The sequence below is a fragment of the Eptatretus burgeri genome, chromosome 12 (genome assembly GCF_056783735.1).
Source record: "Eptatretus burgeri isolate ZD-2024b chromosome 12, Ebu_testis_v1, whole genome shotgun sequence".
Taxonomy (NCBI): Eukaryota; Metazoa; Chordata; class Myxini; order Myxiniformes; family Myxinidae; genus Eptatretus; species Eptatretus burgeri.
Window position 1 is genome coordinate 80273887 of NC_140972.1, and position 15000 is coordinate 80288886.

Below are 15000 nucleotides of genomic sequence, written 5' to 3' on the forward strand. Positions count from 1 at the left end.
GGGGCAGGGGTGGGGGATGAGTAGGCGGGGGCAAGCATGCCCTATCCAGTCCATGTCCCTCGAGTGTGGGTGAGCTGGTGAGGGTGGTTGAATGAACAGAATCCATCTGTGACGGGGCTTCGGCTAGTTTACATTGATGCATGAATGTAAGGCAGAAGTGGTGCTGTTATAGATGTGGACCGGTGTCAATGTGAACTTGTGAAAATCCACATTACGAGTGCTCACTGCCTCTTTTGGGTTGTGGTCCATGCTAATGCCTTTTAAGGATCTCTCTCACAACGTGTTGCAATGATTTCTAACCATCCTGATCCATGCCTTGCTTATAATGTGGTAAAGTGGGCTACAATTTTTTACTCCTCTTTACCAGTCACTTTAGATGTTTTAACGTCATCTATGTATGTAAAAGGAGCTGAGTTTCTCCATTCATAATGCTTTATGTGATGAAGACCCTCACCAATCCTGGCGAAGAATTGAGGGGAGTCAACAGAAGATTCTCGAATATACGGTTTATTGAAGTTGCACAGCACTTGCAAGCGGAGGTGGCACAGGGCCAACCACAGCAGTCAGACCCTGTACGATACTGAAAGTCACACTACAAGACTTTCATATATAAAACCTATTCCTAGGCGGAGAAAGCAAGGCAAAGCAAGAAACAATTTGGCAAGTGGGCTTTCCATCCCTCCCTACGGCCATCGGGTGAATTAGCCATAGCAGCATCGGCACATGTTCATAAACAGAACCAAAACCCCTTTGTAGTTCGACAAGAGTTGTCGCCACTCCATACTGGAATCCATAACAGCCTGCAGATGCTGCTCTCTGGCAAGGCCATGGCTGGCTTGTTGATAATACATTTGAACACATCGTAAAGCAAACTGTAAAACGAGGGCAAAAGCTTGGAAACACAATATGAAGCAGCCAGGACAATGGTTTGAATCCAGACACCTGATTAATGCAATTACTGAATGTTTAAATATGGACAATATGTGGCCAATCAATAAGGACACCGGACATTCAGACCTGACATTTCCCCCTTGGCCACATTTGGCCATATTACTAAAGCAAACACATAATTCAAGACTCTTGAGCAAAGGAAGAACATTACTGACAACCAATTCGACTTACAGCCTAAAAATTAAATTTATGAAACCCCAAATGATTATATTACCCATGATCACCATACCATGTTCCTAGAGGAGAAAGATATGCATTACACCAGTCCAATTAACAATGGCAGTGAACGCTCAGAAAATACAGTTGAGGCACACCCCGTTGACCTGAGGGGAAGGTAGATTTTGGCAGGCAAGAAATTGGGCTCGTTGCTGGGTTGAAGGTGATGAAAAAGATCAGAGAGGTGACCCAGAGTCCCAGCCGAGTTTGGCCCCTTGTAGCAGCAGATCGTGCAATCAGGTTTGATTCATCAAAAGAGCTGTGCATGTTGGATGCAGTCACGGTGGCTGCACAAGCCCCCAACCGCATCATTGATCACATGTTGCAGGGGACTCGCCGAGTGGCCGTCAGGGCCTCCGTCGAAGCAGCCACAGCAAGTGCACGATGTATTTGCAGAGCAGCAATCCGTGGTTCCACGCTTGCCTGCTTGGCCTGGTGATGCAGAACTTGCCCATCCTTCTCCTCAATGGTTTTCTTTCTCACATCGTTCATCTTATCTCCTCAGGAAGGGGGTAGTTTCATGATCATGTGTTGAATGCCCAATCACCCAAATCTGGGTTCTCCCCATCGTCCAATCTTTTGGTTGAAGTTCTTCCAAAGCTCCACTTGACGAAATCGTACAGTGCATCAAGGACTGCTGTCAACACTCCGAAACAAATAAAGCATCAATTAAACACCAATCAACAAACTTCGTGGGTTTATGTATTTCCACAAGACTGACAAAGGTTCTTACAAAATGCATTCAACTTGCATTATATGTCATATCAATATTTTATCCCTTTCCTTGTTATTTCCCTAAATGACAATTAAAATATACAGAAATCTTAGTTGAATGTGTACTCAAAACATTCGTCTCATTTGCTATTTCCATTTCAAAGCAAATGGTCTTTATCAGGGTCCCAATTTGCAATCAATAATTATTTTCCCAAAAAAATATTCCATCATCAATACAAAAAAATATGAAAGTTAGCTACTTCTTTCAAGAACCGAATCCAAAGCAATTCGATTTTAACATTTGCAATCATTATCTGCTAAACAATCCACAGTTTCATTCACAAGCAGTTCCAGAGCAACTGCCATTATTTATTTATTTTCCCAGCTAACTTGGCACTTCTGTGCTGATGAAAGATGGTCAAGTCAGTGCTAGAAATACCTCAACTTACTTATGTAAATGTACAAGAAGTACAACTTAATAAAAATCATGCACTTGTCCAATTAATCAGAAGACAGATAACACAGGTAATATTTAAATTGGCTTGTAGCATCATTGCACTCTTTTCAATACTATAATTCTTTTATTATGACCGATTTAACATTTATTTCATCGTCATGTCTTCTGTACTCTGCATAATTCTCGTTTATCCTTTTGTTTGTCTTTCCACAAATTGTAGAGTCATTTTATTTAAATTACAGTCAGGTCAGTACCAGCTACTAATCAGTGAGAGCAATACAGTTACAATACATGGTAGAATTCCTAATTCCATTTAATTGATTTCATGATTGCTGTTGGTCTCGCCATTCTTTCAGTCATTCTGCATTATGGTTATGTAAATACCATGTTTTTTCCCTTATAACTTGATTCCTAATATGTAGTGTTGACCAATCTGCCGATCAATTTAATAACAGAGACCCTTTTCCAATATTATGTAAGTACCTTAACTTAATATCTTATTATCTTGATTCAATTCTCACTAACTTTTTCCTATCCACAATTAACAGATTATCAAAATCCTTCGGTAAAGGATTCTCAATTTGAAAACAAAAGTTTATCAATTACAACTAAAAGAAACATCATGGTTCCCTCCCAATGAGTTCTTTTTTTTCAATGAGATTAGTCTGAAAGTAACTAACATAGTTACCATACACTATCTCCATTTTTTATGGATTTGACAACCAATCCGGTAAAAGGTGTGTGAAAATCACTTTTCTGATTAATATCACATACAAACATTATCATGAGTATCACTTGTTGGTCCCATTGACCCTAAGATTATCCCCATCACTACCATTACAGGTCAAAACACACTGGTTTACCATGTCTAGGTATGCACAAAACATTGTGCAGAACACACCTGTGTTCGGTTATCATAATTCACAAAATAGATTCCCAATTGTTTCAAAGATAAGTTATTCACAGGAGTAATTAAATATGAGTAATTCACAGCAATATCATTGCCGTCACAGAGTGATTCTTTTGGAAGTCTTTCTCGGGCTCTGCAAACCCCCCATGATGAGAGTTCCACGCCGTTGTTGTCCACATGGCGTCATTCGAGTTGCTGAACTGCAGATTACACTTTGGCTGCAGAGTGTCCAGTTAAACAACACCAAAGGCTAACATTGTTTCATTACTTGATCAGCATCCATTTCTTTGTTTAGCCAATCTCTATCATCAATCCAGAACTCAATCAACAGTTAAATCTTTGACATTGATCATCTATCCACTTCTCTCTCACCAAAACAGCACACATGCTGCAATATCCAACTTACTTACACGAACCATCTATCACTTCCTCTGATCTTTTAAGTACAAGTCCATTTTCTTTTCAAATTAAAATAAATGATTCATGAATAACTGCTACTAGCATTATGACAGTGAATACCCTATACAAATCAATCCATCCATCCATCAAACCCTCTCTGCTGTCCATCTTTTAAGAAGAAAAACCAACTTTCCTTTTACTTGCCACAGCAAAACGCTGCACATTCCATCCAACTTACTCTGACCATCTCGGCACTTGCGTAAACACACTTTAAATACAAATCAATTCCTTGCTCAAAACAAACAAATCATTTAAATCCCCCTGACCATCCATCCTGAATCCCTCGATCCTTCGCGCCTTGGTCCTGCGTCTCTCCCCATCCAAAACTGTGTACAAATCCACAAAACCTCCCAAAAGCATCCAACACCAGGAGCTTCACAATCAATACCCTTCCAGCGCGCCAACCAGCATGGCTACCGAAGAAAAACCACTCTACATTCAACCGTGTGATTTTAAAACACCTTCCACAAAACTCTCCTTACTGTGCATCCCTCCTTCAGTCAGGTATGCAAATCCACTGGGGGCAAGAATGAACAACCCCACAAATTACACGGTTCTCTTGGCACAGCCCAGACGTTACACATGTGAAAACAGCAGACACTTTGTAACACCCACCAAACAAAAACAGATAGCTCCACTCCGGCACCAACAAAAACAACAACCGGACATAACATTTATTACCGCCTTGTGTTAAAGGATTGTCGTTCTCTATGTCCCGAGAACGCGTGCACTCGTTCCCGAACGATAAAAATCGAGCAATCCTTTGGTTTCAATATTTTCAACATACATTTCTTATAATCAATCTCGTATCCTGAATGTAATTCGATTCGACCGCGTGATGACGTCATCACGCACTCACACGGGCATTGCGTCTCAATACGAATACAAATATTTTACAACATGTTAAAACGTTCGTTTTTAATCGGAATTTTTACAGAACCCTATAAAGGGCATCCCCAAACCTTGTAAAATGTGCTAATTCATCTCGTAAACCCTCACGATAAGCTGTCCTTCGACGGGACAATTCCGTGCTTTCGTCGCACCTGATAAATCCTACGGCATGTCACGTGACTCGCAAAAACCCCATAAATCTCAGTTTTTTTCCCCTCCAGATTTTCGACAATCAAGTATAAACATGCTTTATGACCACAAAAAAATGAAAACATAATTGAAACTGACTTTAAAACGAACCCGTAACGTCGATCAGCCTTATGAAACATGCAAGGTGGAAACAGAACTGAATTTGAATATAAAAATCAAAATGATGCTCTGAAGAGACAATCCATTTTTCACGTATGCAACGTACAGTGTTCAAAGCCAAAACAACATACAGAGTTTATCGAACAATGAGAAAACCTGAGCCTTGGTCCATTTGACTACCACAGCTTAACCACAGCATGAGTAATGTAGGGAATTCTCACACATAATCTCCAAACTGTCTGCCGAAGTGGTTAATCCCCTATCGAGTTCACACACACACACACACACACACACACACACACACACACACACACACACACACACACACACACACACACACACACACACACACACACACACACACACACACCTCGGTAAAAACACTCTCAATGACATTCGCCAATCACTATGAATTAGCAGCACGTGCAGAATCAGTCATCATCGTCCTTCCTCCGGATTTGGTGTGCGCCATTTACCTCCTCCAAAGTCTTCACGTTTATGATGATGACCAATCATGATCTCAATACAAACATACAAGTTGTTCCACACATGCAAGTTCCAGGTTGGAACACTTAACTTATGTCTAACACAAAACTCAACCTTCCCACTCACATTGTATTCGCCTCCTCGCTCGTTTACCTTGTGTTTTCCTGTCTCAGCTTGTGACCCCGTTAGCTATGCTGCTAACGCCCTCCAGGGTGTTTCATTCTGTCTCGAGCATCCCACTCTGCCCTCCGTCAACACAGAGCTGACGGTGTGTAATATCTTTGGATCTAAGGACCCGGTCAGAGAGAAGGGATCCTGTCTTCCCGCTGTCCATGTTATCCAGCCAGGTACTCCCATTATCTTTGTTCCTTTGGATAACTCTATGTTCTTTGGAGAGTTATTCCCCATTGTATGTTCTTAACTTGTCACTAGCCTAAAGCTTTAGTCTTTCCTCTGAGGGACTTTGGACCCTCCCAACTATCCCAGGACTCTAACCTGCGATCACAGGACTCTTACCTGCACTTACAGGACTCTAACCTGTTCCACCTGTTTCACTCGGATGTTCCTTGTCCTCTGACCCAAAACTGGTCAACTGAATCCGGCCTAATAGCCCCTATGCTCCTCAAACAAACCGCATTCGACTTTCCTCGTGTACCGTTACCAGTTCGTAACCCGTGCAGACCCTGAGGCTGCGCTCAACGGAGATCCCTCCGGATCATGGCGTCAGCTGCGTTCAACAGAGATCCCTTTGGATCACGGCATTCAGGACCTGACAATGTCCCGTCTGGGATGCCAGATGTGATGAAGACCCTCACCAATCCTGGCCAATAATTGAGGGGAGTCAACAGAAGATTCTCGAATATACGGTTTATTGAAGTTGCACAGCACTTGCAAGCGGAGGTGGCACAGGGACCAACCACAGCAGTCAGACCCTGTACGATACTGAAAGTCACACTACAAGACTTTCATATATAAAACCTATTCCTAGGCGGAGAAAGCAAGGCAAAGCAAGAAACAATTTGGCAAGTGGGCTTTCTACCCCTCCCTACGGCCCTCGGGTGAATTAGCCATAGCAGCATAGGCACATGTTCATAAACAGAACCAAAACCCCTTTGTAGTTCGACAAGAGTTGTTGCCACTCCACACTGGAATCCATAACAGCCTGCAGATGCTGCTCTCTGGCAAGGCCATGGCTGGCTTGTTGATAATACATTTGAACACATCGTAAAACAAACTGTAAAACGAGGGCAAAAGCTTGGAAACACAATTTGAAGCAGCCGGGATAATGGTTTGAATCCAGACACCTGATTAATGCAATTACTGAATGTTTAAATGAATCAAATGTTTAAATATGGACAGTATTTGGCCAATCAATAAGGACACCGGCCATTCAGACCTGACACTTTATTCCAAACATTTTCTGTTGTAGTATAATACAAACAGTACTGTTGGAAAGGTAATAATCCATTTACTCGGAACAAAAATTTGTTCCTTTAATCACATTTACTTGCCCATTTTAAAAGGCCGTGTTTATGCTATTGAGGAAGAAGAAGTGGGACCACAAGTTTTAATGTAGCCATTCCAATAATAACATTTATTATTCAACAACAGCAGGAACCTTTTACCAGTTCATGGGAGGAGCACACAAAAGGAAATATAATAATAGTTCTCGAAGCAATAGAAACATATAAACATATACGGAATGAGCACACAAACACCACCAACCACAGCAACGACAACAACAATTATAAGTGTTGTAAAAGATCATTTTTCAGGGTGTTTATTTTACTTCATTTTATATCTTTGTTAACTCTCACAGATAGATATGCAATATGTTTGTGAAGTACAACATGCTATCTTTTGATTAAACACATCAGTGAAGCGATGAGAGGCACGCCGACTATTTATGTAAAATGGACACTTTTATCTAACCTGTTTGTCTTGATATTTTGCTTCAAAGCTTAAAGATGTCACATTAAAGTACCAACTTATTGGTTGTTTTACATGATATAATTGCTTGTCTGACAATGGTGACAAATGATTTACATTGTTCATAAGAATGACCATGCTTATAAACTGTTGATTGTGGTTATCTAAATATGTGCAGTGTTAAAAAAAGTTAGACAAATGAGATGCTCACAATAGTCCAAGTTACACCAACTTTTGTTTTTATTTTTCAACATACTGTATTAGTCCAGCAATTAAGCTAAAAATTGTTCAAATTTGGAAGAAATCATGTAACTTGGCAGGTCTATATTTTTTAATGGGGAATCATAAAAGCAAGCCCCATTTTGGATCTTGTCCCTATGTCAAGTTATTACCTTCGCAAACTTCGTTTGACGAAGGTATTGTATTGACCCCTGTGTATTTATTTATTGGTAAATATGTGTGCGGACAACATTGCGCAAAAACTGCTGGACCGATTTGCATGAAATTTTCAGAGATGATGTGCAGTTACTCAAGGACACCATGCGAAGCTTTTGGGAGCGATCGGATTAAAGGTCTAGGTCAAGGTCACAAAAAGGTCAAAATCGTTTTTTTGCGATTAAAGTGTCAATTTTGTTCCGATTTACATCAAATTAAGTCCAAAATGTTCAGTATTCAAATCCCGATCCACTGATATAGTGTATGGTATAGTGTTTGCAACCCTAGTTAGTCTGTGGAAGTCAAAGGTCAAGGGGGTCACCAAAATGGAGTTTTTGATTGGGAAGCGTTGTGGACAACATTACACAAAAACCACTTCGCAGATTGTCCTGAAATTTTGTGGATGTGTTTGGCATCACGAGAGGACAAATAGATTAGATTTTGGGAGCGATCAGATCAAAGGTTAAGGTCAAGGTCACAAGAAGGTCAAAATCGTTTTTTCACGATTAAATTGTCAATTTTGTTTTGATTTACAGCAAATTAACTCCAAAATGTTCAAAATTAAATTCCCCATCCTCTAATATAACACATGGTATAGTACTTTTGTCACCCAAGGCAGCGGTTGGAGGTCAAAGGTCAAGGGGGTCACACAAATTCACATTTATATCGGAAAGCGTTGTGGACAACTTAACGCAAAAAAAAACAAAATGGAGAGAGGCTTTAATTGTTTTGGATTTGTTTGGCATCATGAAAGGACAAATCCATTAGATTTTGGGAGCGATCGGATCAAAGGTCAAGGTCACAAAAAGGTCAACATCGTTTTTTCATGATGAAAACGGTTAATATGTTTCTGATTTACATCAAATTAACTCCAAATTGTTCAGTGTTCAATTCCCCATCTTCTGAAATGACACAATGTATAGTACTATTGTCACCCGGGGTAGCAGTTGTGGGTCAAAGGTCATGGGGGTCACGAAATGCATATTTGTATTGAGATGCGTTGTGGACAACTTTATACAAAGGTAAGTAGTGGCTGCGGCGAAGGTATGCACTCTACGAGTACCCGTTCTAGTTGAATATTTTTTTATAGAAAGATAGTGGTGTAAATACTGATACACAATATCAGTACAATTTCAAAAAACATTTATTGAACAAACAAACAGATTATATGTGCAAGCACAGCAGATTCTGGACAGACAGATTTAGTCCAGATCTCTCAACATAACCGGAGAATCTTCGTCTTTATATAGTTTCCAGTAAGACACAGTTTTTTATAATTTTCTGACACTGACGCCAGTTTGCCCCGTCTTGACAATTTCCAGGTGAATCTTATCTTCAGTCTTCTTTGACAGCTCCTGCTTAAATGGTTGGAACACATATTCAAACCCAGACATATTAATCGCACACAATGCTAGAATGACATTAAATGCCAACTCTAATGGCCATTAAAACAAGTTTCCATCTTATGTAGGTTAAAAGTCAGTCTGCTTCTCCCAAAATTGGGAAGATATATTATCTTCAAGTGACCAATATGCCTGGAAATTTTCTTAAGTCCACATTCTAACTTGTTTGTGTCTTTCATACAAAATTCTCAAGATAATTCTTCATGACAGGCAATTTTTCTTTATATTCAACTTACTGGCAAAGTTCAACCTGTTTACACATTTAATATACAGGTGATCTTTCCATACAGAGGAGAAATATAAATATGTTAATTCCAAATGGATATATACTTAAAACATCATATCATATTTGAGTACATTTATTTCAGGATTAATATATTTTATTTTAATATCAAGTTTTAATCATCATCAATTTATTTATTTTATCACCCCCAAACCCATCATGGTAAATGTTTCTACAGTGGTATGAGTGTAAATTTATTATATTGGGTATTTCCTCACTGTAATGGGAACATGGGATATATACCAAAATACAAGAATTGGTAGTAGGTCTAGCAAAGCTAAATGATATCCACCCAGCTTAGTCTGATTTTTCCTTACTCTGGCATTCCAATTTAACTTGCCCAAGGAAGCTAATAACTGATGGCATAGCTTATGCAACTTACTATTGCAGAAGAAAATTCCTTCAGGTTCAGAGTTTGAAACATTTATTCATGCACATGGGAGGAAAACAGAGAATGCAAGTGCAGTATGCAGTCGATGAATCCCTCTAACTAAATGCCCGGCAGAATGTCCCTTCCATATTCTCAAGCAAGTAATGGTGCAATGTGATGGTTGAGCAAAACATGATAAGAAACTACCCATGATCTATCCTTAGGAAGGGAGAAGGGATGAATTCACAAGTTTCATCCAATAAGAAAACAGTAAAAACATCTTTTCTCAAGGTCCAAGGGGAGAAGCATTCATTGATGAAGAAATGCACATAGCTGCTTGTATGCAGATAACAGTCAGGGAACGATTTATCCTCCGCTTTTCGAAGTTTGGTTATTGTGACAGAGAAGTAAGTGTTTATAATTAAAATAAACTAAGTATAAAGTAAAACCAGAATACGAGAAAGCCATTCAATACCATGACATAAAGCTATTCAATCATGTTGATATATCTGGAACTCATTCTTACGTTTCCAGGTGACTAAATAGTTCTTTAGTCAACTCGATTAATACATATTAGATTATCATCACTTTATAGAACACAATTTAGCAAAGCAAAATGAATATGGGATCACTTTCACATTACAATTCCAAGGAAGAGCAAACAATGTTTCAATCAGTTTATACACACGAGTATGTGACATTCTCCATACATGTTCTCACATTCCAACCAGCTGTTTCAATGAGAAATTAAACTTTTATTCTGAATTTAATTCAGAGTAAAACATTTTAATGTCAAATAATGCAGCTGGAGCATTCGAGAAAACAAGGCTCTGTATTCTCTTGTGAAAGTGAAGTTTCAGAGGGAGTAGGTTTGAGCAAGTGAGCAGACAAGATAAGATCATGTTGTAATCTATGCATGTGCATGATAAGACATCCAGACCTCTGGCTTCATGGCTCATACAAAGCATTTCTTTAAACACCCACATATAAAAGTGAATGCAGATACACCCAGACCCTGACATTCGCGGTTCCAACATTCACAGGTTCTGTGTATTCACGGTTGAAAATTTGCGACATGCTCCAACATTCACGGGAAATTGCCCTGCGTATTCGCAGTTTTAGCAGCGATTTTTTTTTTGTTTGTTTGTTTGTTTGTTTATTTTCACAAGCCATGAGCATAACACAGTTCTAAAACATATCTTCCATGAGTCATGCACAAAGCAGTTGGATGTACAAATAGTACAGTACCATACTGTACGTATGCAAAAAACATCTTCCATGAACCGTGAACATGAGCTGCTTCCTTTACGTGTATTGTAGCTTCGTGGCATAAACATAGTTTCGCAGGATGTCTCACATCCTTCTCCACGACGCCAGCCCAGTGAGTAACTTATAGAATGAAAACACTAACAGCATCTATTGATGTATCCAGTAATTACCAGGTCGTCACATATGGACATTACACAATTGAAACATTCAACGTATCTTGGCGTAAATCACCATCTTGCTACAAACAGCACCATCTGAGCTGTTGCATTTTAAAAATGCTCAGCATAATCTACCTGTAGATCGGAAAGACGTCATGTCCTTTGAGTTAAAGGATGGAAACGTTCAACATATCTATTATTGTAATTAGCAGCTAGCTACATACTGACTAATTGCACAATGGCATCACTCACCACATCTATTATCAGCTGCTGAATGCAGCATCACCTGTAAAAATCCCCCATAAACAATGCGCAGACTACTCATCAAGTCCTCGATCACCATTATTCTCATCCCATTACTCTGACTTGTGTATTGCTTCTTGCTCCATTCATTCTTCGAAAATGGCTCACAAGAATCGAGGATAACACTCAGAAGGGTATGCCTCTAAGTGGACCAATGATACAGTAAAGGGCGAAGCTCCTGTACGGCCATCTCTCTGGTGCGGTGGGTACAAGTGGAACCTCCAGCCCGTTTACTGCGAGCAGGAGATAGTTACACCACTTTAAGGCACGGCATAATTTGCACAACGCCAAGCTTGTAGGGGTGTGTGCCTCCGCGGACCACGACGTGGCCAAGGCATTCCCTGCAGATCTCGTGAGACTCATTGAGTAGAAGGGGTAGCTGCTGGAGCAGGTCTTTAACGCTGATGAGACCGGCTTGTTTTTCAAAAAAGGGGTCGACCAAAACGTTCACCTCACAGCGCAAGAGCACAGTAGCCGGCTTCAAGGCCGCAAATGACCGGGTATCCCTTCTCCTCTGCACAAACGCCGGAGGGGACTTCATGGTAAAGCCCATGATGAAAAGTAAAGCTTCATGGTAAAGCCCATGATGTAAAGCCCATGAAGCCCTTTTCCCTGAATCCACGTGCGCTGAATAAAAAAACAAGCAGGTGCTACCCATGTACTGGAGGGTGAGCAGGAAGGTGTGGGTGACGTCTGAACTTTTGAAGGACTGGTTCCATAAATGTTTCATTCCTCAGGTTCGAGAGGTACCTCGCAGGAAAGAACCTTTCGTTCAAGGTACTCCTGCTGCTTCACAATGCTCCTGGCCACCCTACGGATCTGAATGATGCTCACCCGAACGTTGAGGTCATGTTCCTGCCACGGAAACCCAGCGCTCAACCAGCACACCTCATCTTCATAATTTTGCAAAGTTACATGTGCTGTGTTTGTTTAATAAAAAATTGAAACGGTACATGATGATGGTGATGTTTTTTTCGTTTTGTGGTATGGTACGGTATGGTTAAGTGATTTCAAAATGCATTCGTCAATAAATTGGAAACGGTACCTGGTGTCATTTTTTTCATTTGTAAGCATCTTATATATTATTTCCGAGTTTGTGGTTTCGTGTCGCGCTATCTTCGACTTTGTTCTGCGCGCGAGTAACGTGATATTCGGCTTAAATTATCTCAAAGACCGTATGAGGTGCATGGTACAAAAAAGTAAATAAAATGGTTCTGAAACAGTGAAATCGTATTCCACTTACTGCATTAAAGTAAAATTACTACTGATACTCTGCATCAGTTCCTTTCTCAAACACACCCACCCCAACATGTCGCGCAGAGCACGGGTTATGCTAGTCTTTAATGAAACTAATCATGCATCCGTGGTCGAAAACATTTTAAACCTTAAAAAACCTTCCTCTTTGAACCAGGAAACGCCACAAACCTATAATGTTATCCTCCTTGTCCCCATTGTACCAATTCCCCAACTTTGGTGGTGTCTCCATTTGCAGCCTTTTTCTTGAACCAGGAACCACCGTGAACCGATAACGTTATCCCCCTTGTCTCCATTGTAACAATGACAAAACGCTTGCAGATTTTTCAACAACACTCACGGATTTTACCCTGACATTCGCAGTTTTTACCCTGACATTCGCGGATTTCACCATGACATTCACGGATTTTTCGCGGGTCGAGAAATCCCCGGAACCTATCCCCGCATTTCTCATTGAAACAATACCCCCACATTCATGGTTTCAACATTCACGGGGTTTTCCCAGAACGTATCCCTCGTAAATGTCGGGGTTCTGCTGAAAGACGACAAATTATTACTCAAGCAAGAACATATATATATATATATATATATATATATATATATATATATATATATATATATATATATATATGTATATATGTATATATGTATATATGTATATATGTATATATGTATGTATATATATATGTATATATGTATATATGTATATATATATATATATATATATATATATATATATATATATATATATATATATATTCCTTTCTCAAACACACCCACCCCAACATGTCACGCATAGCGCGGGTTATGCTAGTATACATATTATATATATATATATGTATATATATATATATATATATATATATATATATATATATATATATATATATATATATATATATATATATATATATATATATATATATATATATATATATATATATATATATATATATATATATATATATATATATATATATATATATATATATATATATATATATATATATATATATATATATATATATATATATATATATATATATATATATATATATATATATATATATATATATATATATATATATATATATATATATATATATATATATATATATATATATATGTATATACGTATATATATATATATATATATATATATATATATATATATATATATATATATATATATATATATATATATATATATAAATATATATATATAATATATATATATATATATATATATATATATATATATATATATATATATATATATATATATATATATACATATATATATATATAATATGTATACTAGCATAACCCGCGCTATGCGTGACATGTTGGGGTGGGTGTGTTTGAGAAAGGAACTGATGCAGAGTATCAGTAGTAATTTTACTTTAATGCATTAAGTGGAATACGATTTCACTGTTTCAGAACCATTTTATTTACTTTTTTTGTACCATGCACCTCATATGGTCTTTGAGATAATGTAAGCCGAATATCACGTTACTCGAGCGCAGAACAAAGTCGAAGATAGCGCGACACAAAACCACAAACTCCGAAATAATATATATGATGTATATGTATATATACTGTATATGTATATGTATGTATATGAAGACCACAAGGGGAAAACCAGAGATGTCACTTTTTATAAATTTCAGGGTTATTGCACCTGCCAATGGTTGGCAACATAAGGTTTCCTCTCACAATATTAGTAGATTACTTTAACAAATAACCAGGGGTGAAACATAATTTATATGGTATAAAGTTTAGCCGTGCAATGAAAAAACAAGTGTTGTCAAAGCTGAACAAGTCGAAACCCAGAGTTGTCAGTACTTTACTCCTGGTTATCTCCCTTTCAATCATGTTAACTGTTCCACCATAATATTCAGAGTTGAGAAACTAAAAAATGAAAGGTTGTAAAACTTTCACAGCATAAACTCTGAGCACTACAAAAGCTTATTTGGTTATATCATGGATCTATTATTTTTGATCACAGGTTTTGTGTTCTGCAAAGTATGAAAATTAAAGTTTTCACTCAGATAACATTGAATTTCTGCATCATTCATGTTAACTGTTCCATCATAATATTCAAAGTTGAGAAACTAAGTTATAAAAGGTTGTAAAACCATCACAGCATAAACTCTGAGCACTACAATGGCCTATTTGGTTATATCATGGGCTCCGTAGTTGG

The 15000-nt window shown here is 38.2% G+C and overlaps 1 protein-coding gene and 1 long non-coding RNA gene across 5 annotated transcripts in view; one reads left to right on the forward strand and one right to left on the reverse strand.

Moving 5' to 3' along the window:
- LOC147015976 (synaptotagmin-11-like) overlaps positions 1–15000 on the forward strand; it is a 52638-nt gene that overhangs the window by 22484 nt on the left and 15154 nt on the right. The window lies entirely within an intron of this gene.
- LOC147015977 (uncharacterized) overlaps positions 482–15000 on the reverse strand; it is a 35141-nt gene continuing 20622 nt past the window's right edge. The window contains exon 3 of the long non-coding RNA XR_015049959.1: positions 482–12398. This is a non-coding gene — a long non-coding RNA (uncharacterized LOC147015977). The remainder of the gene's footprint in view (positions 12399–15000) is intronic.